Source organism: Pinus tabuliformis, chromosome 2_2 (assembly GCF_031772625.1).
Source record: "Pinus tabuliformis cultivar Carrire ecotype Pingquan chromosome 2_2, CPIR1, whole genome shotgun sequence".
Taxonomy (NCBI): Eukaryota; Viridiplantae; Streptophyta; class Pinopsida; order Pinales; family Pinaceae; genus Pinus; species Pinus tabuliformis.
In genome coordinates, this window is record NC_142300.1 from 927,980,422 (window position 1) to 927,990,904 (window position 10,483).

The 10,483-nt window shown below is 37.7% G+C and overlaps 2 pseudogenes; one reads left to right on the plus strand and one right to left on the minus strand.

Annotated features, from left to right (window-relative positions):
- The first annotated feature begins 379 nt into the window (after positions 1–379).
- Positions 380–1,081, plus strand: LOC149196143 (histone H2A pseudogene; annotated as a pseudogene).
- Positions 1,082–5,237: 4,156 nt separating this feature from the next.
- LOC149196144 (putative histone H2A.6 pseudogene) lies at positions 5,238–6,073 on the minus strand (annotated as a pseudogene).
- Between the last annotated feature and the right edge of the window lie 4,410 nt (positions 6,074–10,483).

Consider the following 10,483-nt stretch of genomic DNA (forward strand, 5'->3'; position numbering starts at 1 on the left):
GGCTTTGGAAATGTTTGAGAAAATGCCTGAATGAGACGTGGTGCCGTGGACTGCAATAATTTCAGGATGTGCGCAAAATGGGACCTTGACTGCATCCCCTGCTATTTGAGTATTGTTCAAGTCATTTCCTATTTCATCTTTTATTCACCATATGGGTTTTCTCAGTTTTGAATATATCATCCATAACGCAAATGAAAAGGTAGACAGAGTGCCCCGATGGCGCTTTAGGTGGATGTGATATTTGATTCTGTGAGCCATTGAAGGTTGTTGGCTTTTGGTAAACTAGAGGTGATTGACCCGTGTGTCTTCGCCTCATAGCATCTGCATTATTGTGTACTGTGTAACTCCTGGATTGCTGTAAATTGACAGAGCGCTACCTATGGAAACCTATACTAAGTCAAGGAAGGGTGTAGGGGGCTGAAAGGGAGGATCCAAGAAAAATCCCGTCACGAAATCAGTCAAGGCCGGCCTTCAATTTCCTGTTGGAAGGCTCACCAGATATCTGAAGAATGGAAAATATGCCAAGAGGGTTGGGATTGGAGCCCCCATTTTTCTTGCAACTGTGCTTGAATACCTAGCAGCTGATGTTCTTGAATTGGTAGGAAACGCAGCCAGAGACAACAAGAATAATAGGATAATTCCCCGCCATATTCAGTTGGCCATGAGAAATGACGATGAATTGGGAAAGCTTTTGGGGAAAGTTACCATAGCTCATGGAGGCGTAATTCCCAACATTCACCAGGTGCTCTTGCCCAAGAAGGCTGGAGAAAAGACGCCAGAGAAGGCTAAAGGTTCAAAGAAGTCCTAGTGGCATTTGGATTTTGGGGTTTTGGCGTATTTTTAAGCATCCATAGCCATGAATACGAATGTGCCTGATTTGACTGTCGGCAGGCCTGGGTTTTGTGATTGTGGGTTTTTTTGTGTGACTTTGATGCTAATGTTGTAGCCTTCGAAGGTTTTATGGGTTACGGTGCCTGTATGGCCATGTTGCTCCCTGTTTTGTTTGCGTGGAATCGATCTGGAGACTGGTGGTGATGCCTTTTGTATAGTAAATAATTTGGATTAAAATCCTTTTTTCTATGTGGTTCATTTTCCAAGTTTTATAAGTTTGAAACACAAAATCCTCTTGTGAATTGTAGGTTCTTTCTTATTATTAAATATAATCCCTGTTTTAATTTTTGAAAAACTAGAGGTGGTTATATTCTTGGTACAATATCTACCATATTTGGGCAAATCATTAAATTCAGAAACCATAACCTTTAATTGTGTTGAGATTTTAAGATAAGAGATACAAATAAATTTAAGGATCCAATTGCTTCCTCATCCAAGGCCAACTCAAATCCAAATGATTCTCACCATGAAACTCTGAAACAAACTGATGATATCAACAATCAGCGAGAAATGCTAAAAACTTACCCAACAGGAAGGGGGTTGTAATTTAATAGCAGACACTGAATTCAATGTGTCCTCCTCCATATCTTTAACCATGGAATCCATTAACTCGTTCATGTTATTATTTTCTTTAGGCCCTGTAACCCAGTCGCTCATAAACTAACTCATCAAGTGGCCAATATAAAGTCTATGTCAACAGAAGACCATATATATATATATATATATATATATATATACTATATATATATATATATATATATATATATATATATATACACAACGAGATTCTTGCAGGAGTGATTGAATTTTAAGGAATATGCAGTGAATAGAGGATCAGGGAGACTATGAAAAGAAAGAAACCAACTACTTCTAAAATGACCAGCAGCTGCTACATAATTTCTGCTGGAATAAGGATCACAGGTATTAATCCTTCAACTAGACTTCTGTGAGTAAATGTTCATTGTGATGTGTAACATGGAAACAAACTGCCAAAATGTCGGCCTTCACATGAGTACACAGAAGGTTATCAATTCAGATTGCTATGACATGACTATACTAACATACTCTAAACAATTTGATATGTGGATAGCTTCAAGGCTGTCTCAGCCAACCCCTGGCACAGGTTCTCAGAGTATTGTCAGCCTAATATGTAATGTAACTCTGCTTCATCTTCTATATCAGAATCCCTATGGAGAGAGGGCTTCCACCATGGGAATTCAATGTGTTCTGTTCTGAATTCTGACTGAAATGATATTATGGTTTTTAGTAGAAGGGGCATTTGAAGATGTGTAGTAAGTTATGTTTACTACAGTCCATCTTAATTGTCTGCAGTCTGCAGCAACAATGCTTTGATCTCCTCTGTTGTAACATCTTCCCCAGTGGATTGTTGATCACAATGTGCAAAATAATAGAGTTAGACTAGGAGCTATTGCAGTTTAATGGGTAATCAATTGAAACATTACATTACCTCTGCTCGAAATACATCTAGTGAAAATCCATTGAGGCGACTTAAGATTGCTTGCTTAACATCAAGACCAAGTCCATCCAGAGCCTTGATTGTGGATAGAAGCAATCCTGACTTATTGGAACAGAACATGTGAATGTTTAGGACCTTCCCTTCTCTTCTACTTACCTCTGCCTGCATTTCCAGGGAGAGGATATAAAAAGGGATTCTCTTTTTCAACCAATCACCATTGATTAGATGGTTACCTAAAAGAACTCACAAAGAAACCACCAATGATAGAGAAGCCTTGAGGCTTGAAAACAGAAAGAGATTGGTTGGCAACTATGACATTCCAATGTGATCAACAATAGAAGATTTATAAAATTTTATGAAGGGTAATATGAAAAATTGAACTTGTTGATTGACAGAATTTCATCTAAGTCACAATGGTCTACCAGTGTGCCTGTCTAACCAAACAAATGTGGCCAAGGTTTTTCTTATAAAATGGTCTCACCTTGGTCACCACACATCTAGCTATGCCTATGCACTTCTTGCCTTCATTAAACCACCAACTCCAACTTCACCTCAATTTCTACATTTTCCATTAATGCAATTATCTCACATGTATTGCTGTCACATGCCAATCTAAAGTTGTCTCATGCATTATGGGCATGTAATCACTACCACACCAAATAATTTCATACTCAACTAACTTATATGAGTCTTGTGCCAACAAACTCCAACCATAATGCCCCAAAACTCGTTGTCACACCAACAACCCAAATGCAACACCTAATCCAATGTATCTCACCTACTTAAGCAATTAATTCATGACAAGATAAGTAGAACCATCATAAGTCATTACACTCATGGTTTAAGTTTCCTGAGTTAGAATCTCTTGTACACCATCAAATTGATTATTCTCTAGTTGTAAAGAAAATTGGAAATGAGATCGATTTAACTCTGGTTGATCTTGAGGGTCTTTTACCTTCGGCAACCATTATGGTTGTTTCTGTCACTGCATCTACCACTAGTGGTAAGCCTCTATCAGAAGAAAACTTGCAAAAGACTTTAGATGCCTGTGATAGAGCGCTTGCACTTGATGCAGCAAAAAAAATGTATTGGATTTTGTTGAGAGTAGGATGGGATACATTTCCCCCAATTCTGCTATTGCAGGGAGTGCAGATGTAGTGAAATTGATGGGTACTGCAGGGGGTCTCTCTTCACTGGCTAAAATGCCAACTTGTAATGTGCAGCTTCTAGGTGCAAAGAAAAAGAATTTGGCAGGATTTTCAATAGCGACTTCACAATTTCGTGTTAGATACCTCGAACAAACATAGATTTTCCAGAGCACGCCACCTGCTTTGAGAATGCATGCATGTCGATTGTTAGTTGCTATTTTTTTTTTCCATGAAACAGATGAACCAGAGACTTTGCATTTCCAGTTTCTTTAAACTTAACAGTTCAGGTATATAACTTGTGGGCTGCAATGAGAAGATATATGACACCCGAAATTGGATCTAAACTTTGTAGCTAGATACTCCCAATAGGCATCACCTGAAAAATCACCTTAACAAGTGACAAAATCCTTTTGTTCATTGAATTTAAAGCAAAGTGGCATGTAATCCTGACTTATCAGAACAGAACATGTGAATGTTTAGGACCTTCCCTTCTCTTATACTTACCTTCGCCTACATTTCTAGGGAGAGGATATCAAAAAGGATTCTCTTTTTCAACCAATCACCATTGATTAGATGGTTACCTAAAAGAACTCACAAAGAAACCACCAATGACAGAGAAGCCTTGAAGCTTGAAAACAGAAAGAGATTGGTTGGCAACTATGACATTCCAATGTGATCAACAATAGAAGATTTTTTTTTTTTTTATGAAGGGTAATACGAAAAACTTTAACTTGCTGATTGATAGAATTTCATCTAAGTCACAATGGTCTACCAGTGGGCCTGTCTAACCCAAACAAATGTGGCCAAGGTTTTTCTTATAAAATGGTCTCACCTTGGTCACCACACATCTGGCTATGTCTATGCGCTTCTTGCCTTCATTAAACCACCAACTCCAACTTCACCTCAATTTCTACATTTTCCATTAATGCAATTATCTCACATGTATTGGTGTCACATGACAATCTAAAGTTGTCTCATGCATTATGGGCATGCAATCACTACCACACCAAATAATTTCATACTCAACTAACTTACATGAATCTTGTGCCAACAAACTCCAACCATAATGCCCCCCAAACCCCTTGTCACACCAACAACCCAAATGCAACACCTAATCCAATGTATCTCACCTACTTAAGCAATTAATTCATGACAAGATAAGTAGAACCATCATAAGTCGTTACACTCATGGTTATCCCTTTACTCATGGTTGAAGTTTCCTTAGTTAGAATCTCTTGTACACCATCCAATTGATTATGCTCCAGTTGTAAAGAAAATTGGAAATGAGATCGATTTAACTCTGGTTGATCTTAAGGGTCTTTTACCTTCGGCAATCGTTATGATTGTTTCTGTCACTGCATCTACCACTAGTGGTAAGCCTCTATTAGAAGAAAACTTGCAAAAGACTTTAGATGCATGTGATAGAGCACTTGCACTTGATGCAACAAAAAGGAAGGTTTTGGATTTTGTTGAGAGTAGGATGGGATACATTGCCCCCAATTTGTCTGTTATTACAAAGAGTGGGGTTGCAGCGAAATTGATGGGTACTGCATGGGGTCTCTCTTCACTGGCTAAAATGCCAGCTTGTAATGTGCAGCTTCTAGGTGCAAAGAAAAATAATTTGGTAGGATTTTCAACAACGACTTCATAGTTTCGTGTTGGATACCTTGAACAAACAGAGATGCTTAAAAATACGCCAAAACCCCAAAATCCAAATGCCACTAGGACTTCTTTGAACCTTTAGCCTTCTCTGGCGTCTTTTCTCCAGCCTTCTTGGGCAAGCGCACCTGGTGAATGTTGGGAATTATGCCTCCATGAGCTATGGTAACTTTCCCCAAAAGCTTTCCCAATTCATCGTCATTTCTCACGGCCAGTTGAATATGGTGGGGAATTATCCTATTCTTCTTGTTGCCTCTGGCAGCATTTCCTGCCAATTCAAGAACCTCAGCTGCTAGGTATTCAAGCACAGCTGCAAGAAAAATGGGGGCTTCAATCCCAACCCTCTTGGCATATTTTCCATTCTTCAGATATCTGTCGAGCCTTCCAACAGGGAATTGAAGGTCAACCTTGACTGATTTCGTGATGGGCTTTTTCTTGGATCCTCCCTTTCAGCCTCTTGCACCCTTCCCTGACTTAATAGAGGTTGCGCTCTGTCAATTTACAACAATACAGGAGTTACACAGTACACAATAATGCAGTTGCTATGAGGCGAAGACACACGGGTCAACCACCTCTAGTTTACCAAAAGCCAACAACCTTCAATGGCTCACAGAATCAAATATCACATCCACCTAAAGCACCATCGGGGAACTCTGTCTACCTTTTCATTTGCATTATGGATGATATATTTAGAATTGAGAAAACCCATATGGTGAACAAAAGATGAAATAGGAAATGACTTGAACCATACTCAAATAGCAGGGGATGCAATCAGGCTCCCATTTTGTGCACATCCTGAAATCATTGCAGTCCACGGCACCACGTCTCGTTCAGGAATTTTCTCAAACATTTCCAAAGCCTCCTCAACTTGCCCATTTTGCACAAATCTTGCAACCATGGCCGTCCGAGTGACCGTATCTGGCTCAGGTATCTCCTTAAACAGCTTGAACCCTTCACCCACCTATCCATTCTGTGCATACCCAGTGATCATCATTGTCCATAAAACCGCATTTCGCTTGCTCGGTGGTCAGGCTCTCGGCAAGGGCGGGGTAGCAAGGGATGCTCCGGTTCACATGAATTTTTCAAATCGAGTTGGCGCGGTTGCCATACGCTCGTTAAGGAATTGGCAGGGTTGTTGAAGTTGAAATAGGCAGTGGGCGTGCGAGGTGATGGTGACGGAGGTAACAGACTTCACGTTTCAGCGAGGTGACGGAGACAGAGGTGAGGGAAAATCCGGTTGGGTGGTTGGCCGGAATAATGTGCTTTTCAGACGATCAGAATCTCCGAAAAATCGCATTATAGACTACTCCTTTCATTAGCATTCACTTTTCGATCAGATCCATCTCTCCGACGTCCGCACGCAACACAACTCCGACTTAAACTGATTTGACACTCTGCAAATTTTGTTAATGTGAATAGAAAGTTGGTGGAACATGCATTGAATGATAGTGTCGCTTCCCATTATATTTCAAACTTGGTCAGTGGCTGAGAATTTTTAAAAATTGAAATGAAACGGGTGAGATAGCACGGTAAGATCGGGCGACAAATTTAAAAAATTGAAATGTGGAGGGAATGCAATATGGAAAAAACTATGCATAAATTTCAACAATCTGTGCCTGACTTAATCGTCTATGGGTCACGGATTCTGGTGGTAGCGAGCATAGCCATCAAGATTTGTGCAAGGGCATGATATGAGGACGCCTGCAGTTTGGGAGATTGAAAAAATCATTGGCTTCACTCATCTTCATGGAAGGAGATATTGACGATGCCTCCATCATTATACCAAGATTTGAATGGGTCGTCTACCTGGTTCGGAGATTCTACTTATTGTTGCAGCGGAGCATATGGGAATCCCAATACCTGTAGGCCTGGCGCTTACTCGTAGCCCTTCAAGGCAGTGCACCCAAAGCCACGATTGTTTCTTCTTCTCACTCCACCGATGGATCCACTTTGCGTGTGAAGCTTCGAATTAAAAATGAAAGAAGACCTCGCCTCATTTCTTTCAGCCAATAACGTCAACATAGTGACGGAAAATCCAGTGCTGCCTCCCTCAATCCAGGGTTCCTCTTGGCAATCTCCATGGAAGCCAAGTCTAGATACCATCGCTGAAACTGACAACCCACTTGGAGATTTATTAACATCTGGGTGAAGAGATTGCACGCTATACTAAACATTTTCTTATTGTGTAGTTAAAATACGATATAGTTCGCAGGTATTCATTTATTTGAGAAATGTATATTGTAATGTTGAAATTGAAATACATTAATGTTTGTAAAGATATTTCATTATGGTACTAGTCAACCGTGAGAGTGTTGTAGCTGGAGAATCATTTTATCTCACTTTCTAAATTTTTTTCTGGTCTTTGAATAAGATCAAGCATGACAAAACTTTCACATAGACATATGCATTGTTTTGTTCTATATACTATGTGCACATCTGGAATATATTTGGTGCACATATTGATTATTCATTTACTTCATTTCTTTGAAAGTTTATGCTCATAACTTGATAAAGGGTTTACCGAGCGTGATACATGATTTCTACATACATGATACATTATATGCTATGATATATGATACATTATAAGTGATACCTCTTATATTTTCAATATAAAGCTTGTCTTTTCTGCTGACGGAATCCACAGCGACATGAGCCCTCATTCCTCGGATCACGATAGCACTTTCCCATCAACGAAAAACTTCCATGACCGCTGCACTTCCGGTTCCACAATTATATATGAAGTTCAGGAACTATTTACTTCCCTTTAACATCGAGATCTGAGATATTTTTGTTTGCGGTGTGTAAATACGTAAGTGTTATCGGTTTGTTTTTATGGAGTCCAGTTGGTATCAAATTTGAAATTTAAATGGTGTAGAGAGAGCTTGAATTATTTAGTTAAAAAAATAAATAATAAAAAATTATTAAAATTTTCCATAATTTTAATGACAATATTTTATTTACACAATAATAAGAAAACAATATTTCGATATTTTATTTTAGTTAGATAAATGGATAATTTTATACTTAAAATTTTGAACTAAACTCCATATGATTCTAAATAAAATTATACTTTCACAAATTTCACTTTCACATTTTAAAAGAATAATGAAATTTAAAAACGACATCATGGCATTCAAAACTCGAATTTGGACGTACCTTAAAGATTACACTTTGATACTTCAATTCACTCATTTATAATTCCATATTAGATTATTCATATTTTATTTATATATTGATTATGTAAAATGATATTAAATTTAATCATTGAATATGTTACATAATATTAAATTTAATAATTGGTAATCATGTTAATTCTGTTAAAGATAGCTGAAAGCACTTATATATTGCACACAAAGGTGTATGCGCTAAACACACACATTACATTCAAAGATTACTCTAATATATAGAGTTTTTTAGATATAACTTATTCCTAACTTAGAAAGAGAGGTTGAGAGAATTTCTCAACCATCTCAAACAAACATCTCAAATATAGGATGTAAGCATTAACTCCAACATTCCCTCTTAATGCTTACATTACATAAATTTATTGAAATCATCCAAAACCAACAAAATACATAGTCATTCTTTAATTCGTTTACAACTTATCAGTATAGATTCCATCAAGTTGTCTCATAACCCTCGTAAAGGTGTAGTCGACAAGTTGGATTCCCAAGTTCGACTCTTGAACTCCTGAATCAAGGACCTCTCGAAGTCAATTACTGAACAACATCCCAAGCCGTCACATAACCTCATTAGAAGACCACTCCCATGTCTTCAACGAATGAGGGATTCTTCCCAAGATCCGCAACTATTGTACTATCTGGACAACCATCCATGTTGAGCCTTTTCACTGCGTTATTCTAAAAAGGTTTAAGAGGTTCAAATTCTTCAGAGAATTCATCATCATAATTCAATGGATATTCATCTGTGGCTACATTCGTTTATTCTTTCCCTTTTAACAAATAACTGGCATGACTTCTGCAATTCCACGTTGTATGTCCAGTTTTCCTGCAATAGTAGCATTCAATTTCACTTTTGTTTGCATTTTTCTTTTTCATCCTTGTCTTTGTAAAAAATGTGTTTTCTATTGGAGAGTTCTCTTCTGTATCCTCCAGTTTTAGTCTCTTTTTTGTTTGTTTTTTTTTTTTTTTTTTCTGCGAGAAATGTTGCAATTGTCTCATGCAATTTTTGTGAAGACATTTGACTCAAAGTGAAGACAACATTACTATAACTTGAAGGAAAACTATTTAGTAATATTTCTTTAGCATCTTCATCCTCCACCTTGGCACTTGCTTCAGCTAATTGTCATATAAGAGAGATTAAATTGTTTACATGAGTGGACATAGATGTCTCTTCATTCATTTTCAGTCTAAATAATTGCAATTTTATGAAAAATTTGCATTTGTAGCTTTTACACCAAATAGTTGAGTCAAATGTTCCCATATTTCGTTAGATGGTTTAGTGAGATTTACAAGATGTAATTGCGAATCTGAAAGAGCAAGTCCAATAATGGACTTAGCTTTGTCATCTTTATTTTTCCATTCAATTAATTGTTTAGCATCTATAGGTGCTACTTTTGAACCATTCACTATACCCCACAAATTTTTCTTCATTAATTGCATTTGAATTTTTACTTTCCCATGAAGGGAAATTTGCACTGCTGAATTTTACTAAAACTATAAACTCCATGATGAAAAAAGAAAATGAAATACCTTTTAAACTTCAGCACTGATGTACCCTTCTGCAATTTAAAAAACTCTCCAGTTGCTTTGTGAAAGTGACATGCCTCGAATAGACCTTGAAGTTCGAACAAAACAGTCTCACATAGGAATGTGTTGAAATGTGCAGTGAAGGAGCATTTTTATTTTATAATTTATGAATAGTGACCTTTGAAAAACTCATCTATCCGGAGAAATACAAAATACTTCATATTTATCACATATTTGATAATAAGCCATACAACTTGTTCGAGAGTTGAGAGTTAGTCATCGATCTTGCTTTGATCCCTTATCAGAGGTCACCGACGACCCACATAAGAACAAACGTTAGCTCATTTTTTATTCTTGGAAGAAATGACTGTAGATAGATAAATTGGTTTTTCCGGGGCAGACGTAGCCAAGTGGACCAAGGCAGTGGATTTTGAATCCACCACGCGCGGGTTCAATTCCCATCGTTCGCCTCATAAAAGAAGATAAAAAACGGACTGGATCCGAATCCGATTTGTTGTCATTTTCATATTTCGGTGAAAATATTTCTATCTATGTAATAGAAATGGACACCCGAGCCTTCTTTCTTCGTGGGAAACATG